Source organism: Condylura cristata, unplaced genomic scaffold, assembly GCF_000260355.1.
Source record: "Condylura cristata isolate star-nosed mole 26May11 unplaced genomic scaffold, ConCri1.0 scaffold00006, whole genome shotgun sequence".
Lineage (NCBI taxonomy): Eukaryota > Metazoa > Chordata > Mammalia > Eulipotyphla > Talpidae > Condylura > Condylura cristata.
In genome coordinates this window covers 64604627-64631319 of record NW_004567107.1, presented here as the reverse complement: position 1 = coordinate 64631319, position 26693 = coordinate 64604627, and the positions used below count along the sequence as shown (strand labels likewise).

The following is a 26693-nucleotide window of genomic DNA, read 5'->3' as shown; positions in this document are numbered from 1 at the left end:
TCTGTTCCCCACTCTGTCTCTGGTGAAGCCTCTCGCCGCTCCTGAACCTCTGGTCTATACCCCAGTTCTGTATGCACAAATAAATAAATCTTTAAAAAAAAATAATAAAAACAAAAAAACAAACAAAAAAAACCCTTCCTGTGTGTCTATATAATACCCTGTGTCTCTCCCTATCATTACTTCTACCATTTTGTGGTATCATTATCTGTTGAATTTCCTCCTCTTACTAAAGAGTTTCTTTAGGGCAGGGACCATGTTTTATTTTCAGTGTCTGAGATTTAGCTCAAAAGTATAAACATAAATGTGGATATTACATTTTATGTCCTTAGATTCTTTATGTGGCTTAAAGCTGAATTATTTGCAGCCCTCCTTGGTGGCGCAGTGGATTAGAGCACAGCACTAAGAAGCTACCACAGCCACTACAACACAAGTTCAATCCCGGCCAGAGGTGACCCACATGGCAGAGCAGACCTCTCCTGACCCACCCGCTGCTCCCCTCAGCAGTGTATTTCAGGTCAGTTCCCTGTTCTGTTTCCTACTCTGTCTCTGGTGAATCCTCTCACCCCCCACACCTCTGGCCAGTACCCATATCCTATATGCATAAATAAATAAACCTTTAAAAAGAAACTACTGAATTATTTGCAATGTGGGACTTATCAGTTGTATAGATCTCTTTGGCTACATAAACCCATGAAAACCCTTAGAGCTTAGTTTCTTAGCCTCCAGCAAATGAAATTTAACCAACTTCTGATATATGTTGCTTAGATCTAAGATATTTAAAGGGTAATTTTATCTGTTTGAATATGTCCGCCACATTTAAGAGAGTAGTTTATAAGTATCCTGTTTTTTTCTGCAGTAATTTCTAATTTGTTCCAGAAGCATGTGACTTATTAATGGCATTGGTTTAAAGTCCAAGAAAACCCTATAACTAAATAAATAAGTAAAATGCTTACGAATGAAGAAAGGAGGGGAAAATAACACTGTAGGTAAGAAAGTATTTTCCATTTGGTCATGGAGAGACTTTTTTATATGCCCTTTGAGAACTGGCATCGGCACCATGAATTAATCTTAGGTTGCACATGTTAGACATACTAATTTCTTGATTTATTTATTCTAGTGCCTTCTTACTTTAAAATATTTTGTTTCTCTGATTTGGGGTGGTTCAGAAAATATTTGGACCAACAGAGTTTATGCTTTTCGAGTTTTGATCAAAAAGACTTAAGAGTGAGTGAGTGAGGAAGCCAGAGATAATTTTTCCAAGTCTAGATATGGGGTCTGGTTTTTACACATTTCATACCCTTTTTTGTGAACAATTTTGAAATCCTTTAGTGATTCCTGGGGACTCTTTTGTAAATGTTTTTAATCTGCTGCAAGAGGTCCTGTACCTTTCGGGAATAATTGAAAACTAACTGAAGTGTTTGGAAGTCGCTGGAAAACCAGTGAGTGGTCCTCTGAGAGGATTCCTGCTTCCAGTAACATCTGCAAGGGTTGGACTGAAGTTTCAGAATTAGCATCTCCTAGCTCAAGAGCAAGCTCCAGGGTTAGGTCATCCCCAAGACAAGACATGACAAGTAGATCTATCTCCTGGGTTTTGTGGGTGATCAGTAAACAAAGATAATAGATTTAGGAGAAAGAGCTATGAGGTGGGATGGAGTGCAACTCTAGAGTGGGAGTACAGCAATGAAAAGTTCACAGTCTAGTGATAGACAGGGTAAACAGATGTGACTTTACCTTTGAGTTACTTGCATCTGCCCCTTTTAAGGCCCTAGAAAGGGTTTGACTCTGTTAGTAATATTTTTTTCTTAAAGATGCCTCCTAACACCAAGTCAAGTACATCAACAGTTATGTAGCATATTGTGATAAAGCATCATAAAGATATTCTTATAGTTCTGTAGAAGCACGGAAGAAAGTCACCCTGCTCAAGGTGACTTTCTCCAGGAAGGTAGGGAAATTGTCTTGTTATTGACCATTTTTCTACCACCTGGAACATTGCCTGGTGTATATCAAATGGTCAGTGAACATTTTATTGAAGAACAGTAGTGAGTCAGAGTGGGCAGTTGGGGGCTACTGTATGTGTGAAGGGATTAGCAGCATGAAATAGATGTTTTGGGGGGTGTGGTGAGTGATGACTCTGGAGAATAGGCAAGCAGAAGTTAAAGCATGGGGCTTTCTGCTATGTTATGTTCAGGTTTTGGAGTGGTCGAATGAGCCCACTGATACCATTAAATTTGGGAGTGATATGATCTACCTTGATGTTAGAATGATTATTTTTGGAAGCTTGTAGAGAAGCTTTGAGTTATGAAACTGTTGCAGTAGCCCAGTTAAGAAATGACCAGAATTTGAGCTAAGACTATGGAATTATAGGTAATTCCATACACAATTTAGGAAGTAAAAGGGCACATATAGGCAAAATATATATTGAACTGTGAATATTTTTGAACTGTTGAATCCAGGTGAATACAATTCATCTGTTCTCTCCAGGTTGTGTTAGACATTGAGGATATAGCAGTGAACAATTTAGGTAAGGTTCTTACTAAGATTGTGAAATATTTAGATAGGTAACCACATAATTAATGGTACTATATAATGCTAAGAGCTATGGAAGGGGAAATTTAAGGTGTCATAGGAACATACAGAAAGAATAACTTGGGTTGGTATAAAATTCCTGGGGGAAATTATGTCCAAATTGACATGGACAAAAATAGAAGGAAAATGTGTAGAAGTTAAATAAGTAAGGGAAAAAAATAGGTAAGGTATGGATGAGAAAGGAAAGTCTCAGGAATGACTCCTTAAAGCCAGGGAGAGAGCATTGTGGACCTGGAGTCATTAACAGAGACAGAGACAGGAAGTAAGGTCCAGGTACTGGTAAGATGAGTTCAGTTATACCATGTTATAGTTCAGAGGCTTGTGGGACATCCAAAAGGAGATGAAGGATATATAGGTTGGGAGTTCACAAGAGAGATCAGGGCTAGAGATATAGATTGGGGAGTCATCAGGGTATTTCTTGAAGTTATGGACAGAGTTGAGCTCATCCAGGAATAGTGAATAGAGAGAACTTAGAAGGAGACCAAAGATGACTTTTTTTTAAGATTTATTTATTTATTCATACAGAACTGGGGTACAGGCCAGAGATGCGGAGGGTGAGAGGATTTACCAGAGACAGAGTGGGAACAGAACAGAACAGAGTGGACGAAGTACACTGCTGAGGGGAGCAGCGGGCAGGTCAGGAGAGGTCTACCATGCCATGTGGTCACCTCCGGGGCAGGCAGGGATCGAACTCATGTGGAAGTTCTTAGTGCTTCTTGGTGCTTGGCTTTAACCTGCTGCGCCACCAGTGAGGGCCCAAGATGACTTTTTTTAAGAGTCAGAAGAAGAAAAATAGGAAAGAGATTGAAAGAGTGAATGGATGTAAAGAAGAAAGAACTGAGAGAGAATGAAATCAGAGGAAATACAAAATACGGAGCCAGAAGGAGGCAGAAGGAGCAGACAAGAAGTGGCCAACTCAAAAACAGTTACTGAGTTCCAGAACACATGCATTAAAATGTATTCATTGACTTAGGCTACCTGAGTATTGCTGGAAACTTGGGAAGAACAATTTCAGTGGAGAAATCGGTGGTAGGAACCATACTGGACTGGCCCAAGGACAGAATGGGGGTATCCTGGGAGTTACCTGCCAATGCCTAGCCACATGATAAATGCCCATGCTGGAGGGGATTGCTGAGTATCTCATGCTTAGTTGAAGTTTTCCTCTTACCTAATGGATTCTCATATGAAAAATGTCTTTTCATTTATATCTCTTTTTCGAGATTCTAAATGTTGATGAGGACTTCATCTACTTAAGTATACATCTAAGTATCTTAAGAGAAGAAAATGAAGAACCTTTTCTTTATCATAATCTGTCTGTTGGGGACCTTATTCTGTTTCTGTCCCCCCCCCTTTATTTAATATAAATTTCTTTTAGATACCTATAACAAAATAATTGCAAAGGGCAGGGAAAGGGGGATTGGCTCTTTGCCAGGCTCTGGTAGGGATTCTAGTGGAAATGGGGGAACCAGATCCCCCAGAAGATAAGCGATCTTTGTGTTCCTGCTGTTTCTGCACAAGATTTACTATTTATATCAAATTAGTTTTCATTGCTTGTGTAAAATCAATATTAGATTTAAGAGGGAATGGAAGTTCCATATTTGAGCCCTTAAAGATATTTAATATAGCCAGAAATTGTACAATCTGTATTTATGCAGTAGTTCTCAAGAATTCCAGTGGATGGAGAAATTATGAAAGTTAGTTAAATGACATCTGTGAACTGTAAAGCATTTTAGCCTCAAGTAATAGATACAAATTGACCCCCAAGAGAGGCTATATAACTTATTGGTAAAGTCATAGGTGCTGGAGTCAGAGAGATCTACATTCAGATCTCCCAGCTGCACTTAGTAGATAAATACACTTGCTTTCTTATAAGCTCTGAGTCTTAGATTTCCTCTCATGTGTGAACTAGTGATTATATAGAGTAATGCATATGAAGTTCTCACCATAATGCTTGGAATAAAATATTTACTTGGTAAATATCATTATATTGTCCAAGATTACAAAATTGTTCAGTACTGGAATCCAAATTTCACAAATATGGCTATGCCCTTTATATAAGACTCTTCTTTAAGCCAATAGTCACATGGACACAGTAAGGGCAGTATATATTTTTATGCACTGTATGTGATCACCTGTTAGTTTGAAATACACATTTTCCTTATTCTGCCATTGACTTTTAATCTTCTCCCATTACCTCAAATTTATCAAATCAATTCTCTCCTCAGATAGCTGAGCTCTTTTCTACTTACAATGACAGAAACCCAATTCAAACAAATCTGAGACAAACAAAACAACTTTGAGCAACGGTTTATATAATTGGTATGTCAGGGGTGGAGGTGAGTGTAGGTTCTCAAAAACTGTCACCTCTAAGTCTGTTTATTCTCAGTGTATAGTCCCCTTCGTTCCCACTTTTTATTTCTACTGTAGCTTGTTTCTTGCATACAAGAGGATGATGGGAACATGGCTGCTGGAACATGAGAAGCTTCAGGATTTTATCATCCATCACAGTCTAGGAGCCGTAGGAGACAGAAACATCTCAGTTTCTGTATATAAAATCCAAGGTAAGGTCACTGATTGAAATGATTTGTGTCATGTGTCCTTCACTGGGAAAAGTAGGGTAGTCAGATGGATGGAACTCTACAATTCCACCCTATGGCCAGAATGTGGGCAACTCTAATGGATGGCCATATAAGAACCACGTGAAGTGTCTTGAGAGAAGTTCCCCAAGACAGCGGGCTGTTGTTAGAAGAGGGGAAAGGAATGACATTTAAAAAAATCAACAGGGCGGCCTTCCCTGGTGGTGCAGCAGGCTAAAGCCCAGCACTAAGAAGCTTAAGCCACTTCTGCGTGAGTTCGATCCCTGCCTCACGCGGAGGTGACCCACATGGCGCGGCAGACCTCTCCGGACCCTCCCGCTGCTCCCCTCAGCAGTGTACTTTGTCAGTCTACCTGTTCTCCTTCCCACTCTGTCTCTGGTGGCTCCTCCCACCCTCCACATCTCTGGCCTGTATGCCAGTTCTGTATGAATAAATAAATCTTAAAAAAAAAAACAAAAACAGGGCCCTCCCTGTTGGCACAGAGGGTTAAAGCACTAAGAAGCTAAAGCCACTTCAGCATGAATTTGATCCCCGCCCCGGAAGTGATCCACATGGCGCAGCAGACCTCTCCTGACCTGCCCGCTGCTCCCCTCAGCAGAGTACTTCGTGGTTGGCCTGCTCTGCTCCCCACTCTGTCTTTGGTGAATCCTATCATCACCCCTGCACTTCTGGCCTGTACCCCTGTTCTGTACGCATAAATAAATAAATCTTTAAAAAAGATAAGCCAGAAAGAGAAAGAAAAATACCGGATGGTTTCACTCATAGCAGGAGTATAATGGACCAGGAGAGAAAATAACAAAAATAATGAACAACCATATACCAGAGACATTCTGTGGGGGTGGAGTGGGGAATGGGATCAAAAATGGGGTGGGGGGGGAAGGGAGGGAAATGCACGGGACTATGGTGGTGGCACAGGGGTGATTTGGTGATGGGAAACCCGCGGGGATTACAATTGAGATGGAAAAAAAAATGTGCAAAATGATGTAAAAATAAACTTTTTAATAAAAAAATTCACATAACAAAAAAAAATAAATAAATAAATTGACCATAAAAAAAATATAAGCAACAAAAATAAGTGCCCGTTCTAATCTCTTAGCTGAACCAGTATTTTTCTTAGGACCCTGGGTCTTTGATTTCTCTGTTTTCATTTTTCTGTCTTTCTTATTATGGCAATTTAGTTATGAATCTCTGATAGTTTTTCCTTTTAAATGTTTTTCATTGTTCTTTTCCTGTCCTTTTAAATGTCACCCAGAACTGGACATCGAGACTAGATATTTGTGACTTCACACCTGCTATGTTAATAAATTCTAAATTAACCTCCCTGACTTGTCTCTGTAAAACAAATCCCCATAAATTATATAGCTAAATGCAGGTTCTTAGCCATCATCTTCTTCATCATTATTCATAAAAAAGGTTCTATTAGTTTTTATTTATTTTTTGGTATATATTTTAAGGTATATTCATATACTGTCAAAGAATGACTTCCATGTGGAAGTCTAATTTATGATATAGATTAGCTTTTATTAATTATTCTGTATTACGCCCGTAGGTCTGTAAAGCAAATTCATACCCCTGAATGGATGTTACTAGAGGAATAGTGTCATTTAGAAAAAGGCCCATCTTGTTCTGTGTATATTGGCCTCGACCATGAAAGTTGACAACTTCTCTAAGAAGTTGCTTCTGAATGGTATAAAATGATGTCCTCTCAATGAAGGAGGCTAAGAAACAGTTATGACTATTAATATTACAACAAATAACAAAATGTACATCAGGTGCTTTCTATGTGTTAGATATAGTGAAGAATTTCACATGTATTTAAAATTTTATCTTCAAAATAACCCTGCTAAGTGTTGTGGTAACCATGAAGATGTGTTTCTCACATCTCCTATTACACTTACTGGATTGGCAGCCCTAGCTGCTGCACTCTGAACACATCAGTGCACTAGCATCACAATTTACCTGGACTGTTCACTGCAGCATTATTTACAGTAGCCAAGTTATGGAAACACTCTATGTGCCCAAATAAAGATGAGTGGATTAGGAAGATATGGTATATATGTGCAATTTACCACTCAACTATAAAAACTATAAACTCTTGTCATTTGCAACAAAATGCATGAAAATGGAGGGAATTATGCTAAGCAAAATAGTCAAATGTGGAATATAGAGAAACCAAACAAAGTGTCAGATAAAACAAAACTATAGACAACAAACCTTAGAAAACTGAGGCTACCAGAAAGGGAAGAAGAGGAGGGGAGGCTTGAGAATGAAGTGGGGGAGAATAATGGATTGTGGGGGTGGACTGTGGGTGTTTGGTGTAGGTGTGTTATAGTAACAACACCTGAAGCTCTAAGCAAAAACATTATAAACCAGTTACCTCAATAAAAAAGAAAGAAAGAAAGAAAAATGATTGATTCAGGTCAAACACAAAACCCCTCCAAAGGACCTCATTAGCATAGCAAGAAACACCTCTGTCACACTCAACACTTAGGAGATTCCAAGGGTTTGGGAGCTGTGAGCCAGGAACTGTGGATGAAGACCAAATATATATGAGAAGTATATTTTGGTCATTCAAATGACTATCTATCCATACACACACATATACATATATACATACATACATACATATATATATATATATATATTCTTTTTAAGTTGCAATATCAAAGAATCTAAATGTATCCTCCATTATATAAACAGCGAAAGATGTGTGAACTGGTCCATGACCAGACAGCCCACTAGTCATATCACACTGCACCATCCAGGGGCTGCTAGCCTCAGAAAGTGTTTGATCTTTTAAAGGCACAGCCAAAGTGCCAGTCTGGTGCCATAAAGAGAGAATTCTTTGTGGTGTTAGATACTCAGTGGGCAGAATTACATGGGCCTGGAAACCAAAGAGTGTAAGCTGGAGTATCCCCACTTGCCAACATTCTGAATTACCTATTGAGGGATTTTGTACTTCTTGTTCCTGTGACGCTAGGCTCCATAGAGTTGGAGGTCCTGATCCCCAAAGACAGGAGGATCCTACTGGATATCCTACTGAACTATAAGTTATGGGTACCACTAGGACACTTTGGACTCCTTGTATCAGGGGCCAGTCTGAGACAAGGAGCCACTCTATCAGCAGAAGTAGTTGAGCCTGATCAGTAGGAGGTTGCTTTACACAGTGGGGACAGGGAAGGAATTTATATGGAATTCCTGTGATGCAATTGGACATGTACTGGTATTTTCTTGCTTTGCTTGAATGGACTCATTCATGAAGTATGTGATTACCAACAGAATGATTATCAGTGCTTTCAGGAATCTAGGCTCTAGTCACACTACCAGCAAGCCACCAAGACCTGTCTTGATGACAGATGACAGTAAGGGAATGAGATTATCATTTGTTCCACTCCCCTGTGCTTTCTAAGTTTGCCCACAGGAAAGAAGCCCTTAGGGATCATGGAGGTGCTGCTTCCCAATTCCTGTGGAAAAAGATATGTGTGCAGCCATGAAAATGTGCTGTAGGAAGCACATTTACTTGAAGGTGTGCTTCTGTTGTGTTTCCAGGGAAATTATGGTACAGGTAGGGAAATTATGATAGGCCCATTCCTGCAAGACAGAGGAATCCTCAGACAGATGATTTGGACCTCAGAGTTCTACATCAGCTTTGTAGGAACATTCTACAGTCAGTCTGACTTTTCTTATTTCCGTCTCCTCAAGGCCAGATGTGCACTGCTGTCTGACTGCTCGCTCCTTCCCCAGCTTCTCTAGCTTTCTCCCCATTTTCTCTTACATGCATCTTCTCCAACTTCTTGCAAGTCTAACCTGATCTTGATGTATATTTCTGGAAGAAAAATGGACTGTATATATTTACCTGTTTTATAGATGAAAAAACTATGTTTCTAAGAGGTTACGTGACCTGCACGTGGCTACACAGTCATTAAGTGGAAGAGCTACAGTGTAAGTCGGGATTACCTTGCTTCAAAGTCCGTGTGCCTGGATTTCATATTCCTGCTTCCACATTTCTCTTTGTTTTACTCCTCCTAGACTACTAGAAAAGCCTTTGGTATTCTAGTTTGTTTCTGCCCTGCAAAGGCAAGAGGAGTTTTCGACTAAATTCGAAACAGAATGTGAAAGGAAGAACACTGTACTCCTGGGCTTGGTAACAGTTCTTGAGATAAACAGTCCCCCTTGGGAAGAAGAATCTCAGGAGACAAGATTGGAAAGTTTCGCCAGGCTTCCACTCCCTGACTATTATTTCCCTGGAGAGTTAAATCACAAAGATTCAGAGTTTTGTTTTATAAGAGAAACCACGTGCTTTATACCCATTATCTTACTAGGCCATATCCCTTATATGAAATCTATGATTTTGTAATGCTTCTCTTCTTAATTAAATAAAACATGAATTTTCTAAGATTAACACTGGAAAGAAATCAAGAGCTGTGTGGATGTGGTGACCCAGGCGGTGTGCCTGTTGAGTTATCCACACTTTTCCTGACCACAGTTTTACCACATCGGTCTCAAGGACAGTGCTCTTCAACATTTGGATTCTTTTGCGACATGAGATTTTTGTTAGATGAGGGATAAGAACCTCATCTATGAGTAAAGGAAACCACCACAAAAGGAAACCACCTAGAGTGTTCTGTGAATCTGTTGTAGGTGGTATGACTTGAAAGTCTGCTTTGTTTCAGAATCTGTGGGATGATTTCCATGGTGGGCAGCTCACATGGGCCCTTCCTTTCCTGGCTCTTACAGGGTAAGAGGTAAAAAAAACCACTATCTCTTGCATGCATGAGCTCAGACAGCCTTCTTCCTCAGGGCCTGTCTTAACTATGCTGATTTCCATTTCTTTTTCAAGGACCTTTTTCACCCTAGATATTTGACACAGAGAATCACTTCACCCTACTGCTGAAATTCTACCCTTGCCAGCAGGAAAGCAGCTTCCACACTAATCCATACTCATAATTTAATCTCTTCTTACCCATTTTCATCATCTTTATCATCATTCTCATTTCTATTGGATTATTCTCATATTCTCATAAGTATTATACACCACCTTAAAAAAAAACCCACAAGTAAATTGTATGCTTTTCCATTTATGCCTCTTTTCTCTGTTCTCCTTTTTAGCAAAACTTTTATCCTACACTGCCTCTCTACCCATTCTTTCTTGAGCCCACCACATTAATTAGACTTTTGTTCCTACCATTCCACCAAGAATGCTCTTGTCCCCAATGGCTTTTAGAAATCCTGCATTCAATTCTCAGTCTACTTTTTTGCTTATCCTTAAAGCACTATATGGTTTATCTTCATTTTCCCTAAAAACAGTCTTCACTTGACTTGAGATACTGCAGTCCCCATGTTTTGTGCCTATATCATGAACAGTTCCTTCTCATATTTCTTTCTGTTTTTTGCTAATTTCCTCTTCTTCTTTTTTTTAAGATTTATTTACTTACTTATGCATACAGAACTGGGTACAGGCCAGAGTTGCAGGGGAGGTGAGAGGATTTACCAGAGTCAGAGTGGGGAGCAGAACAGGCAGATCAATGAAGTACACTGCTGAGGGAAGCAGTGGACAAGACAGGAGAGGTCTGCCACACCATGTGGATCACCTCTGGGTCAGGGATTGAACTCACACTGAAGCAGCCACAGTTTGGCTTAGCTTCGCAGTGCAGCACTCCAAACCAAGTGCTACACCACCAAGGAAGGCCCTTTTATTTTCTTGCTCCCTTTAAAAAATATATATTATTTCTTATTGAGGTTTATAACACCGTGTGCTTGGGGTATAGATTCAAACCTCTTCATTTGCATTTACCATTCCATGCCATCAACATTCCATGTTACCATTCCATGCCATCAACAGAGCATCCTTGATCCTTTGTCATAGTCCAGTGAGCCCCCTCCCCACTTTGTTCCTCACTCTGTGATCCACTATGGTTGACTACATTCTGTGGTCAGATTTCAAGCCTTTAGCTGTTGTTTTGTTCTTTACATCCTGCATGAGTGAAATCATTAAGTATATGTCCTTGTCCTTCTGACTTACTTTGCTAGCATGATAACATCCAATTTCCACCCATGTTGTCACAAATGGTTAAGTGTTCATCTTTTTATTTTATAGCTGATCAGTATTCCATTGTGTGATGTATGACATCTTCTCTATCCACTTACCTGTTGTTCAGCACATAGGTCATTTCCATACCATTGCTATTTTAAATAGTGCTGCAGTGAATATAAGAGTACATGTATGTCTTTTAATTAGTGTTTCTGTATTCTTTAGATATATACATAGTAGCAGAATTGTTGGATCGCATGGTAGATCCATTTTTAATATTTAAAGAAGCCTCCAAAATGCTTTCCATAAGGGCTAGATCAGTCTGCATTCCCACCTACAGTGAATGAGGGTTCCTTTCACTCCATAATTTCACCAACTTAATTGTTTCTGGTATGTTTGATATAGGCCATTCTCATGGATAGGTCTTCTTATGGTTTTGATTTTCATTTCTTTGACAGTAAGTGAGGATAAGCATTTTTTTTTCATATATTAGTCATCTTCATGCCTTCTTTGGAGAAATATCAATGTAGGCCTGCCCATTTTTTAAATTGCATTGTTTTTTGGTTGAATTATGTGAGTTCTCTTAGATCCTGGGTATTAGCTCCTTGTCAGATGTGTGTGATGTGCATATGTTTTCGCCCTTTCAAACAGGTGTCATCTTTTTTCTTTATAATATAATAGTTTATTTTTACATCATTTTTTTTCATCTCAATTGTAATCCCCGTGGGTTTCCCATCACCAAGTCACCCGTGGGCCATCATCATAGTCCTGTGCACTTCCCTCCCCCCCTTTTTGATCCCATTCCCCACTCCACCCCCACCAAATGTCTCTGGTATATGGCTGTTCATTATTCTTATTATTTTCTCACCTGGTCCATTATACTCCTGCTATGAGCAAAACCATCTGGTATTTTTCCTTTTCTTTCTGGCTTATCTCACTAAACATGATCTTTTCCAGCTTCATCCAAGTTGCTGCAAAAGACATGTGTTTCTTTTTTTTTGGTTGCTGAGTAATATTCCATTGTGTATATGTACCACATCTTTTTAATACAGTCATCTACTTTTGGGCACTTGGGTTGCTTCCATGTTTTTCCAATTGTAACTAAAGTAGCAATAAACATGGGGGTACAGGTATCTTTTTGAATCAGTGTTTTTGTGTCTTGGATAGATACCTAGGAGTGGGATTGCTGGGTTGTAGGGAAGCTCCATGTTAAGCAGTTTGAGGAACCTCCAAAGAGTTCATAGTGGTTGTACTAGTTTGCATTCCCACCAGCAGTGCAGGAGAGTTCCTTTTTCTCCACATCCTTGCAAACATTTGTTGTTGCTAGTTCAAACAGGTGTCATTTTAATGGTAGTTTCTTTCCAGTGCAAAACTTTCTTGCTTGATTTAGGCCATTTGCATACTTTTTACTTTTGTTTCTCTTGCCACCATATTTGAGTCCCCAGTAATATCACTGAAGCCAGTGCAATGTTTTGCCTATTTTCTTCCATATATTTTATGGCTTCATATCTTACACCCAAATCTTTAGTTCATTTTGAATTGTTTTGTGTGTATAATATGAGATACTGGTGTTGTTTCATTCTCTTGTATGTGGCTATCCAATTTTCTAAACACCATTTGTTGAATAGACTTGCCTTTCTCTATTGTATACTCTCGGCTCTTTTGTCATAAATTAACTGTATAAGTGTGGGTTTATTTCTGGGCTCTCAATTCTATTCCTTTGGTCTGTGTGTCTATTTTTATTCTATAGCTTTGTAGCATAGTTTGAAGTCTGGGAGTGTGATACTTCCGTTCTTTTTTTGTCAGGATTGCCTTAGCTCTTCAGTCTTGTGGTTCCATTAAAATTTCAGTAATGTTTGTTCTGTTTCTTTGAAGAATACCATTGAAACTTTGATAGGGATTGCACTGAATTACATATTGTTTTAGGTAAGATGACTACTTTAACGGTGTTAATTCTTCTAGCCAGTGAGCAAGGACTGTCTTTCCATTTCTTTGTGTCTTCTTCAATTTTTTTTTCCAACAATATCTAACAGTTGATCCACAAGACCAGATTCAACATTCAACATTCATTTAAGACAAAAATTCTCAGGAAAATGGGAGTCAAAGGGATATACCTCAACATAATAAAGGCCACATATGATAAACCCATAGCTAACATACTCATGGTGAAAAAGTAAAAGATTTTCCTCTAAGGTCAGGTACAAGGTAAAGATAACCACCTGTCAGGTATAAGACAAAGATTTACCACTATTTTTCTAGCCTAATTGCTCTAGTTATGGTTTCTTTGATGTGCTTTCAAGTGCTTTCTTTGCATCTCCTGATATAATCATGGCTTATTTTCTTTTTGTTGATGTGGTGAGTCACAATGATTAATTTACCTATGTTGAACCATACTTGCATTCCTAGAATAAATTCTACTTGGTCATGATGTATGATCCTTTTGACATGTTGTTAAATATATATTAATATATTGCTGAGTTGGTTTGCTGAGATATTGTTGAGGAAGTTCTGCATCTTTGTTTTCGGGAATACTGGCCTATAGTTTTACTTTTTGTGATGTCCTTTTTTTTTGTTTTTTTAAAAAAGATGTATTTATTTATGCATACAGAACTGGAGTGCAGGCCAGAGGGCGGTGAGAGGGTTCACTAGCGACAGAGTGGGGAACAGAAGAGGTCAACTGACTGAAGTACACTGCTGAGAGGAGTAGCAGGCGGGCCAGGAGAGGTCTGCCACGCCACTTGGATCACCTCTGGGGTGGGGATCGAACTCTTGCTGACGTGGCTTTAGCTTCTTAGTGCTGTACTTTAACCTGCTGCGCCACCAGCGAGGGCCTGTGATGTCCTTTTTATGATGTCCTTCTCTGTTTTTGGTATGAACATAATGTTGTGCTCATAAATGTGTTTGGAAGGTTTTTCCTTCTTCAGTTTCTTTCTTTTTTTTTTTTTTGAAGAGTTTGAGGATGATTGTCTTTAGTTTGTTATTGACAGTTTGGCAGAACTCATTTGTGAAACAAAAACTATCTGGTTCTGGGCTTTTGTTTTTTGGTACATTTTGATTACTGTTTCAACTTCCTTACTTGTTATTGGCCTGTTCAGGTTTTCCATTTCTTTCTGATTCAGTCTTGGAAGACTGTATGCATCTAAAAATGTATTCATTTCTTCTAGCTTATGCAACTTAATGGCATGAAAATGTTCATAGTAATCTCTTAGGATCCTCTGCATTCCTGAGATATCTTTTGATTTTGAAAATAAAGTTTGATCTCTTTTTTTCTTAGTGAGCTTAGAGTTTTGTCTATTTTGTTGATCATTTCAAAGAAAAAGCTTTTGTTATCACTCATCTTTTAATTTCCATTTTGGTTATTCCCACTCTAATTTTTATTATTTCTTTCCTTCTAGTGGATTTTGGCTTCAGTTGTTACTCTTTTTGTTGTTCCTAAGGGGTAAAGTTACCTAAACATTAACGGAACTCAGACAGAAGGAAACTTTCCTTCCTAGATAGGGGAAGGCATGGAGTTTCTATCTTGAAATACCTGTATATTTTTCAGGCCCTTGTGACCATTTTCTTTGAAATTCAAGGATTTTGAAATGCCTGATGTTTAGTCTGAACTCTTTTCTTCTTCTTAAAGTCAATATGCTAATTATTTGGGAGTAAAATGAGTGTAGGGTTTGGGTAAGGGGTGGGGTAGAAGGAAAAAGCTTTATAGCAGCTGGGGGAAATGAGGGGACAGATTCTAAGTAGGGTCTGAGACAGAGGGAGGTTACTTTATATTTTGAGATGGGATGATTAAACTCTCTAAGTGAATTTTGAGAGACAGCTGCACACAGAAAAGAGATGGTGATTAGAGCTAATTACTGTTGTTGTAGATGTTTTGCATTTCTACAGCACTTTGTATTTATAAAGAATTTTGTAATCATTTATTAACTCTCCCCCATCAGAACCTTGTGACAGGGGCAATATTACTGCAGATGTTTGTATTTGCCTTCTGAGAAGAAATCTGAGCTGCTTTGGCCACATACTAGGATTGAGGAATCAAAATCCTTCTTACAGCTCTTTTACTCCCTTGTGTCTTTGAGACTCTAAATAATGAGAACTTGAACATTGTCTTATGCTATAATTTTATTATAAAGAATAACTTATGAAAATGGTTTAATGCTCTGCTAAATTAAAAAAGATACATTATCATAATATTGACCTCTCTAAAATCCAGTTTCTTCCTGGTTTTTAAAAAATGGAATTAATTATAGTGCATACATCATATTTTAACATAGCGAGACAGCATAATGCCTAACATATTTACTTAAAAATGCTTACTAGGCCTGCCCTGGTGGCGCAGCGGGTTAAAGCGCTGCACTGAGAAGCTGAAGCCACCTCTGCATGAATTTAATTCCCGCCTGCCCCGGAGGCGACCACATGGCATGAGTTCAATTCCTGCCTGCCCCGGAGGCGACCACATGGCATGGCAGACTTCTCTGGACCCGCCCGCTGCTCCCCTCAGCAGTGTACTTCATGGATCTGCCTATTCTGCTCCCCACTCTGTCTCGGTGAAGCCTCTCACCGTCCCTGAGTCTCTGGTCTGTACCCCAGTTATGTATGTACAAATAAATAAATCTTTTAAAAAAATGCTTGCTACACATTATTCATTATTAATATGTAAGCAGACCCATGTAACATCTGCATTCTTATAGACTCCACTTGACTGCTTTATTGTTCTTTGGATAAAGACACATACAGATGTACACTCTTTCAGTAAGCAGTATTCATTGTATGACTACCATTTATCAGGCATTGTTCTTGGAACAAGGGCTATAGCAGTAAACAAAAATATAAGCTTTGCTCTCACAAAACTTATATTCTAGCAAGAGGGAGACAACTCTCCTATCATGCTTGTAGTTGGTACTAGGCTGGGACAGAAAAGGTTGAAACATAATTAGGGTATAGTTTGGAAATGTGAAGTGTTTTTCTTGAATTTTCACATGTATTTTGAATTTTTATATGAATATGTATTTTGTAGGGATAGGCTATCTATAAGCTAATAGTTTTATATAAAATTATTTAAATATAAACATATTTTATTTAAAAATGTTTATGAGTTTATAAAATACTCAGAAGAAAATGTTTTCTTTATTATTACATAAATAATAAACCACTACACCAAAATATCTAAAGATAGAAAAATTGTCCATAATTTCATTAACATATTATTCCTTTAAAATTGCCTTAGCATTTCCTCCTGGTGCTGCAAGGAACTAAGTATCAGGACTATGAAGCTACCACCAGCCACTGCAGCACCGGTTAGATCCTGGCCAGGGAGGTCACCCAGATGATGCATCAGACCTCTCCTGTCTCCCTGTTCCCCTCAGCAGAATCTTTCAGTCAGTCAGCCTGTTCTGCTCCCCATGCTCTCTCTGGTGAACACTCTTACCCCAGCATCCCCCACATCTCTGGTCTGTACCCCAGTTCTTGTATGCATATATAAATACATCTTTAAAATAATAAAATAAAATTTCTTAGCATATATTAATATGTAGTTTGTTCAGCACATATTTACAGAACATTTTCTTAGCATAGGAAAAAATGGGCTCAATTTTCTGACATTTGGGAGTAGGTTGGAGTTGCTGATAGTGCAATAGGATGGAAAGACTATCACATAAAGACATTCTCAACTCCCTTAGCCCAGAGCCTGCTTTGAAGGGATGGGACAAAGGGAAAGGAATACTGGCTAGGTTGAAAAAGAGTAGGTAAAGATGAGTAGATTGAAGCAGGAGTAAATTTCTGGTTCCATGCAAGTTGGCTGAAGACCAGAGAAAAGCTTTGGAAGTAGAGGGGAGCATCAGGTTCTCACTGTTGTCCTCTCTGATGACTTCTGGGGCAAGAGTTGCCCTTACCCCCTACACTATCTTTTAGGTTATTTGGGGCTTGTCGACTGAGATGGAAGCCAGAGTCCCATCCACAACAATACAGGAACTAATTTTGAGTTTGACGGGCAGTGAATTTGACCTCTTGTCCTCTTTTCCAACTGCCACAGTCTTCCCAGACTGGGTTCTTGAATGGGAACATTCAAATTGGGACATAGATTCTCAATTTATTCCTCACTGTTAACATGCTGAAAGGAATTTAATGAATAATATTTCGATTTTTAAATTTGGAATTAGACTTTTAGATTTAAGACATTAAGTTATCTGAGAAGTTCTATTGTCCCTGATCCTGCCTGAAGTCTGTTAGTTAGGTTTCTTTGTGTTGTCTAAAACACCAGTTCTGTGGTGGCAAGATTCCATAGGATAAGAACAGCCATCACAGAATTACGAGAAATCTTCCTAAATGCCAGGAGGAACTGTCGTGATCTTTATGGGAATGTGTTTGGGGCTCTGTTTCCTTCTGAACCTTTTCCTGAGACACTCCTTGATTCTGCTCTGGAGATGAGAACTAGCCACTAAACCTCAAACTCTGTATACTGCATACTTGGCCATGGATTGCTGGTATTTTCTTTATAAAGTAACCTCCATGCTCTGCCCTTCTGTGGGTAAGGATTAAAAGGTAACTCAAGCAAAAGTTCTCAGGGGTATCTCTTGTCTTAGAGTCCTTCTGCCTTACCAAAGAAAAAGCCAACCAGGTCATTCTCTGACATGAAAAGACTCAGGCATAAGTCCATAGCATCACTTAAGTACACAGAAAAACCTAAATTTCAGGCACTGAAAAATTAAATTTCAGGTTGGGATTAAGCCCCTGGACACATAAGAAGATGATCAACAATTTTTCTATTTTATATGGAAATGCTAATTTTACTTGCAAAAGAGAAATACCAAAATAGTATTATGATTATAACAGTAGAAATGTAGGAGTATGAAATTTGTAATGTTATAGATATATTAAGCATGAAATGCAAATACTACATCAAGAGTGGGCTGGTTATCCAGATCTCAACTGAAATTTTCTAGCATGGTTAAATGGCTACCTCCTTTAGCTGACTAAGGACCCAAGTATTGGAGAAGGAGGAGATGAACAGAGGTTGTAAGAGAGAGGGGGAGGCTATGTTAGGTGTGATATCTCCTCAGCTGTTCTCAGGAAGCTATTCATGGATTTGAATATTTACAATAGTGACTTCTCCCATTGCAGTATAACTGAGAGTTAATTTAACAGTTATTTGGTAGATAATACAGACGGTTGCTTATGATGACTGTGACAACTTGAAGACTCTCTTAGTATGTTTGAGCTTCTATAACAAAATATCACAGACTGACTACAAATAATAGAAAATTATCTCTTACAGTTTGGAATGTGGTTAAGTCCATTTTCAGGTTGCCAGCAGATTCAGTATCTAATGATGGGCCCAATTCCTGTTTAGCTGTCTTTTTGCTATAGCAACCCATCAGGTGGTGATGGGTTACAGGGGAAGCAGGTTTTCTTCAAAACTCTTGTAAGGGTACTAATCCCATTCATGAAGTTCCCATCCTTTATGATCCCATCAAATCCTAATTACCTCCCTAAAGTCCCATTTCCTAATATTATAACATTGGGTTTAGGGTTTCAACATATGATGTAGGGGTAGGGAAGACACAAATGTTTACTTCATAACAAACACATTTGATAAGTTGCAAATCTGATTGCTACCTTGCCCTGCTTAAAATCCTCCACTGGATCCCAGTGTCAATAGCACAAGCCAGACACTATTTATTGGTTTATGTTATTTCTTCATTCTTTCCACACACACATATTTATTGCCTAATAGATTATATGCTCAGTGCTGGAGGTATCACAATGAAGAAAACAGGCAAGAAAATCCCAAGCTTCTTGGAGGTTGTATCTTAGAGTCAGACAATAGATATGTTTCCCAAATCCAGTCTTATTCTCCTGCAGTGTTTCTACCAATAAGGTCACCACCTTAAGAAGGAACATATTTTAGAGGGGAAATCCCTCCACTGAAAAAAATGATGTAAAAGTAAGCTCTCTCATTGAGAGTAGGGGTATGGAGGTGGGATGATACTACAGAAATATTCAGCGGGAGTAAGGTGATCTGCATCCCTTTGAGCTTGATGCGATTATGAGCCTATGAGAAGCTGTGGTTCATAGGAAGGTGGGGGAGGGAAGAGTAGGTAATAGGGGATGATCCACAAAGGCTTCCAAATGAACTGTATCTAGAATGCACTTCAAAAGTGTGGCCTTAGAGCCACTGAGATGTTGACAGTAATGGAGGCTGGTGCCCCCCAGAGATCTGGAAGCAACATTTGTTCATTCCAAGTGAATTCTAGGACAGAAACTGACAGGCAGGATTAGATTAGGAACGAACAGATTGGGCCCTCCCTGGTAGTGCAGTGGGTTAAAGCACAGCACTAAGAAGCTAAATGCACTTCAGCATGAGTTTGATCCCCGCCCTGGAGGTGACCCACATGGCGCGGCAGACCTCTCCTGACCAGCCCACTGCTCCCCTCAGCAGTGTACTTCGTCAGTTGGCCTGTTCTGCTCCCCACTCTGTCTCTGGTGAAGCCTCTCACCGCCCCTGCACCTCTGGCCTGTATCCCAGTTCTGTATGCATAAATAAATAAATCTTTTTTTTTTTTTAAAGAAATGAATGGATTGAGTTGCTAAATTGAACCAGAAGACAAAGTAGCTGAGGGGAAAGTAACAAACTTTCCCTTATACCAGGGCTAGAGAAGAATACTTCTGAGGGTTGAACTTTGAATTGACATAACACTTGCCAGAAGACCTTCAAGCATGAATAGATCAAAGGGACAAGAGAATGAACAGAAGGCTGACTTGTGTATCTGATAGGAAGAAAAGAGTTCCATATCTTTGTGGCTGGTTTCAGTAGATTTGTTCTCTCTGTGGTGGACTATCCCCTTGAGCACTTATGGTGCCATCTGTTGAATTTTTTGTGTCCACACTACTAGCTTTCTAGGTTTCTAGGTTGCTTTGTGTTCAAAGATCACATAGGATCCTTGGTGTAGAACTTCCTCTTTCCCAGTAGATGGCACTATATGTCAGGGAGAACTTAATCTATCCCTGCCTTTTCTGGGGTGTGGGAGGGGCTTGAAGGGTTCCAGTCACTAGAGAAAGTGGCAGGCAGGGGCAGATCTGGCCGATGGTGCGACACTGGGAGCCTCCTCTCTGGCTTTCCCAGCTGACGTCTCTGAAGTGTGTAGGACAAACTTTGAGCACTGCTTCCCTGAGCTTTCAACAAAAGCCAGAGTCCTGAGCAGGTGGTGGGAAGGGTATCACTCTTGGCTCATTGTCTTCTTCACTGGGGCCCTGCTCCACTGGCGCACCCCAGCACTTGGATGCCTATCTCCCCACAGACAAAACAGCTCTCCCCTTCCAGAGACTACACTATCATGGGAGCCTGGGTTGGAACTGTGGTTTCCTCATCAGCCACTATCTCAGGCACCTCTTGCCCCAAGTCTTGGTGTCCTCTGAATACCGTGCCCCTCTGGACTAGAGATTGTCATCCTGGGAGTGAGACAGGAAACCTCCTCTGATACCATCTTCCCTTCCTCTCTTGCTTACTGTAGTGTTGTGCTAGGTCTTGAAATCAGTGAGCCCACTACTTTATTCTTCTTTCCTTCTGTTGGCTTGTGTAATTTATTTGCTTTTATTCTATAAATCTACCCAAAAAATTTCTACTAAGAATATACAGTTCAATTTGGGGAAAATGAAAATGTCAACAATATCAATTTTCCACTCTTTGAACTCATATATATCTTAGTTTATTTAGGCCTTCTCTGATTTCTTTAATGAACATAGTTATAATTTCCAAATATTTGGAAATATCCAGTTATCTTTATATTACTTTTAGCTTAATTCTGTAATGGTCAGGTAATATATTTTCTTTTATTTCAGTTTGTTCCCTGATTTTATTATTTTTAAAAACATTAAGTTTTTTAAAAAGATTTATTTATTTATTCATACAGAACTGGGGTACGAGCCAGAGGTGCAGGGGCAGTGAGAGGCTTCACCAGAGACAGAGTAGAGAGCAGGACAGGCAGATCGATGAAGTACACTGCTGAGGGGAGCAGTGGGCTGGTCAGGAGAGGTTTGCTGTGCCATGTGGATCATCTCCCGGGCAGGGATCAAACTGTCACTGAAGCAGCTGTGGCTGGCTTGCAGTGCTGTGTCCTAACCAGTTGCACCACCAGGGAGAGCCCCAGCTCTTTTTTTTAGAGATTTATTTTAATTTTATTTCTGGGTGTAGACCAGAGGTGTTGAGTGGGAGGGATAAGAGGATTCCCCAAAGACAGAGTGGGGAGCTATAGAATAGGCAGACCCACTGAAATACACTGCTGAGGGGAGCCCCAGGTGAGACAGGTCTGCCACGCCATGTAGGTCCATTCCCTGGTCGGGGACCAAACTCAGGCTGCAGTGGCTGGTGATAGCTTGATAGCACTGAGACCTACCCCCTTTGCCACCAGGGAGGCCCTGTTATTTCAGTTTTAAAAACTTGTTAAAGGTGTGTTTTATGGCCCAGAATATGGTTTACCTTGGTTAATATTCAATGTACATTTGAAATGTATAATCTGCTCTTGTTGAGTGGAGTGTTCCATAAATGTCAATAGGTACAAGTTGGTAGACAGTATTATCAAGTCATCTCTGTTCTTGCAGAGATATTCTTGCATATTCTATTACAAAGACAGGAGTATTAAAGTCTCCAGGAGTATTAAAGTGCATTCTCTATTTCTTTTTAGTTCTATTAGTTTTTGCTTCAAATATTCAAAAGTTCTTTTCTTAGGTGTACATACATTTAAATTTGTTGTCTTCTTGGGTAGTTGCCACTATGTACTTTTCCTCTTTATTGCTGGTGCTTTTCCTTCTTCTAAAGTCTATTTTTTCCAATATTGAAGGCATTGATCCAGTTTTTTTTTTCTTCCTGATTTGTATGGTCTCCACCTACCTACCTACCTACCACCTACCTACCTACATTTTTTATATAGGTTGGTATTTAAAAATTCAAGAATTTCTGTATTTCAACTGGTATGTATGGGCCATTTACACTATAACTGACCTTCTTTCCTTTTCATATTTACTAGTATTCTATTTTTATTTAACATTTTTTTAGCTACATAATTTAGCCATATCTTTGAGTGGTTGCTCCAGTGATTATAATATACATACCTAGGGCCTCCCTGATGGCATAAGGTTAAGTCTCAGCAGTCACTGAAACAGCAGTTCGATTCCTGGCCAGGAAACTGAACCACTGGCACAGCAGATCTCTCCTGTCTCACCTAGGGCTCCCCTCAGCAGTGTATTTAAGTCAGTCTACCTGTTCTGCCCCCACACTGTCTCTGGTGAATCTCTCATCCCCTGTATCTCTGGCTTATACCCCAGTTCTTGTACTTAAAATTTTTTAAAAACTTAAAAAAAGTACATAGCTAGCTCACAGCCTATTTAAATTTAATATTTTATTACTTCAGTTGAAACCCAGAAGCCTCGCAACCACAAAAGATCCCTTTATCCTCCTCCTCTTTAAGTGTCTGATCCACTATGTCTATAAACACAATGTTATAACTATTGCTTTCAATATTCATGCATAATTTAGTATTTAAGAGTAAAAAGATATCTATTTACCCTTTCTGTTCTTTCTAAATTGTTGAAGTTAATTTTCCTGTTGGGATCATGTTCCTTCTGCCTGAACAACTAAACTTCCTTTACAATTTTTGTTAGAGCACATCTGCTAGTGAAACTTCTCTTTATTTCCTTTCATATGAGAATGTTTTTAGCTGTACATAATATTGTGGGCTGAGAATCCCCCTCCCCCACTCCTTAACACTTTAAGGATATTGTTAAACTGTCTTCTGGTCTAATGGTTTCTGAGAAATGCACAGTCATACAAACTTTAACTGTTTTTCTCTCATTGTTTTCAAGTGTTTTATTTCTGGTTTGAAGAAGCTTGGTTATGATGTGCCTGGGCATGATTTTAATTTAGGTTATCCTACATGAGGTTCATTGAGCTTTTTGAAATTATAAACATGTTAACTTTCACTAAATTTGGGCAATTATTTCTTTAAACTCTTATTGAACTGTTCTTTCTTTAAATATACTTTTTTGTACCAATCATTATATATTAATATATACATATATTACATATTATATATTAGAATAAATGAAATTATAATAATAGATGTGGGCCCTCTCTGGTAGCCCAACAGGTTAAGGCGCAGCACTGCAAGCTAGCAGCAGCCGCTTCAGCATGAGTTCGAACCCCGCTTGCCCTGGAGTGACCCACATGGCGCAGCAGACCTCTCCTGACCCGCCCGCTGCTCCCCTCAGCAGTGTACTTAATCCATCGGCCTGTTCTGATCCCCACTCTGTCTCTGGTGAATCCTCTCACTAGACCTGCACCTCTAGCCTGTACCCCAGCTCTGTATGAATAGATAAATAACTCTTAAAAAAATAATAATGGATGTATTTTCATAGGGTTTAATTTATGAAATTCTTATAATTATAGAACTCATAAGGCTATAATGATAGGTAAGCTTACATTTTTAGACCCTTAACTTTCAGAGTTTATTCATTAAAGTAATGATTAAGTTAATTAGTAAATCTTGATTACCTGAGTATTTCTAAGATATTCATGCAAGAATGTTGCTTACTAAACATAATTTTGCTTTACTCTCTTTTCTTAGGTTGGCAGTATTTTAATATGAAAAAATATGCAAATAAACAATTATTCATTACCTTAACTTTTAAAAGATGATATGTTGTAGATGTCCATGAAGAAAATTAACTAACTCACTAGGTTTTCTACCTTCTAATTTTCTTGAAGAAAAGTTGGTTCTTTTAGTTAAGATAATATGATTGGTTGACTATGCTAGGTAATTTTTCTGTTTCTTCAGTAACTAGAATAATGCTCTTCAATATATCTAAATGCACCCAATTAAAATTTGTGAGTAGTAGAGTGATTGGGCAGTGTCCATAAAGCCTGTTTGTGGAGTTTGTTCAGGACATCCTTCCTTCCAACAGAAGGACAAATGAAAAGAAAGAAGATAAAATGCTATGGGTGAATGATGACATTCTGAAACTAGCTTTCACCAGTAAACCTTGTATTCTTAGGAAAAGTCTTCTGAGATCAACAGGACAATCAGTTACCAACTACTTAAAAACTAATGATGCATATTAGTTTCACATTAAGGCTTCAGAAAGCAGTTCCCCACAGTAACTTCTGCCTTTCCCTTGTCTTTCTCCTCCCTGTAATCCTTCTTTCCTTCCCACTTCTTCAGGACTGCATGTGCACACCCACAAAGACCAAAAAATCTGTAGAGAAACTCACCCACACACACGTTTATACCTAGAAACACATATGGTCAGATTCAGGAGACCCATCTCCACACTTCGTGTCCACGTGATGCAAAAGAGTACACTCACAAGGGGACACCACACCTCGGTTTCCACACAAAGAACAAGTGAAATCTAAACCCCACTTCACTGAGACTGAATATATAAAAAATAAAATGTACTCAGTAAAATAAATATTCCAGCATCCTTCTGTTATCTCCACATACTGTTACATAGAGACTCCCCAGCCTCTTGCATGTTGGTTTCTGCATTTGGATCATTCTTCTAATGCCACATAAAATCCTCTCTCTGCTTCAAGCACCAGCTTAAATGTCATCTTTCCCAGATCACTTCAGCCAAAAATAATCTCTCTCCCATTTATAGGAAATTTATATAGCAGTTTATCTGTACCAGGCAGGTGCTGAGACGTTTTAAGTATTTTTTATAGAACTACCTATTATTTCCTACTAGGTTAAAAACATAATTTTTCAATGATTAGTATTTGCTTCAAGTTAATGGTCACATCCCCTGTCCACCCATGATTTACTCAAGAATAAACTATATGAGATAGTACTTTATGCTAGTGGGAGAAAACGAAGGCACAGAAGAGGAAGGCAGCATGAGCTGAACAGTTGAGTAGCAAAAAGGAGAGAGAAGTAGGAGGCAGCATTTCTTAGCTTCTCAAGTGGTGAAATACCCCCATCTTGTCGAGGTTCCCTGAGCCAACTGATTTTTCTCAGGACAAACCAATTGTAATTAAGCTGACAGGAGTCTGAGGCATCAGAATGCTAATTTACTAATTTACACCAGGAAATATATTCCAAAGGATATGGTTGGTCAGAACATTCTCTTTTATAGGCCTGTTTACATGGATAGCTACATTCAGGGCAGAAGGTACTTGATGAGGCAGTAGTCAAGCCAGGAATGTGAATGGGACACTCCCAGGTGGTACTGTCACTGTGTTGTGACCACCTGATGCCCATTGCCCCTGAGAGACACACCTGATGAGAGCAAGATGCCCCTGGGTGACTTTGGAGACTTTTGGACTTAGCCTTGCTGCTTGACTCCTGTTTTCTGATTCTTTTTCTTACTATGGCCCTTTTCACAATTACTGGACACATGGGTAGACTGCAGTACCAGACATCTTATTACACTGTGTATCTATCCTCTTCACTTGAGGAACTGAAGGTTGCAAGCTTAGTGGAGTTTCGAGACTATTTCCATCACTAAGGTGTTTTGTGTGACCTTGTGTCATGAGCAGTAAGTGAATCTCAGTGAGATGTTGACTTTCAAGAAGAGATTTTATTTATGCTGTCACTGTCTCCTATCAAACAGGGAAAAGCAGTCCAAATTACCTTCTGACCAAGTTTGCTGTATGCCATAGCTTAGCTGAATCACCAGCAGAAGCCAGGTGAAAAGCCGTGGAGATCGAGATGAGGCCCTACAGAGCAAGGGTCATGTGAATTGCTGGCTTGGGGAGTGATGGTCATGTAGAAGGCCAGGCCCATTTGCAGTGTGCCAAATTGGGGAGTGAGAGGAGGTTGGAGAGCAGGTGAAGTTCACAGGGAGAAGTTCACCTCCAGAAGAGTCGCCTGCAAGGTTATGCTCAAGCCAGTCCCTTGAAACTGCTCTCTCAGGCTCAAAATGTTGATCCTCATATACTTTTTTGAGACCTTGTCACTTGTGTGCAGGACAAGCTATATGGGGGCACTTTAGCTTTACCAGTCTTTATCAGAACTTGCAGTCTCTTAACAGCGCTCTTTAATCTTATTACTCTATTACACTCATAAACATGTTTGAACATGTTACACATTCGTTACACCTTGGACTAGTTATTTTACTTCTCAGTATTCCATTTCCTGATATATAATAGTATGACAGTACTTGGGTCTCATTGGTGGCAAGGACTGAATGAGGTGGAGTATCTACGTTCTGGCATGTAGTACTTTTGCTCAAAGTTAGTTCTCTTTTTTGCCTTGTGTTCCTGAATACTTAACCTCCTCTTATAATTCATTGTTCAGAGATGGCCAAACTCATATTTTTTCATAATATCCACATAAATTGCTTTAATTTTATGGGTATTTTGCTGTCACCCGAGTCTCTCTATCTGTCTCTCACATGCACATGCTCTTTTCTTTCTCTTTATTTATTCATACAGAGCTGGGGTGCAGGGGATGAGAGGATTCACCAGAGACAGAGTGGGGAGCAGAACAGGCAGA

The 26693-nt window shown here is 39.2% G+C and overlaps 2 long non-coding RNA genes across 2 annotated transcripts in view; one reads left to right on the top strand and one right to left on the bottom strand.

Annotated features, from left to right (window-relative positions):
* The window catches only part of LOC105853330, a 42377-nt gene that overhangs the window by 5078 nt on the left and 10606 nt on the right, over positions 1–26693 (bottom strand). The gene's annotated exons all lie outside the window — the stretch shown is intronic.
* On the top strand, positions 477–15552 carry LOC105853331. The gene is made up of 3 exons (XR_001145177.1): positions 477–514; positions 5014–5147; positions 15529–15552. It is a non-coding gene; the product is annotated as an uncharacterized LOC105853331 (long non-coding RNA).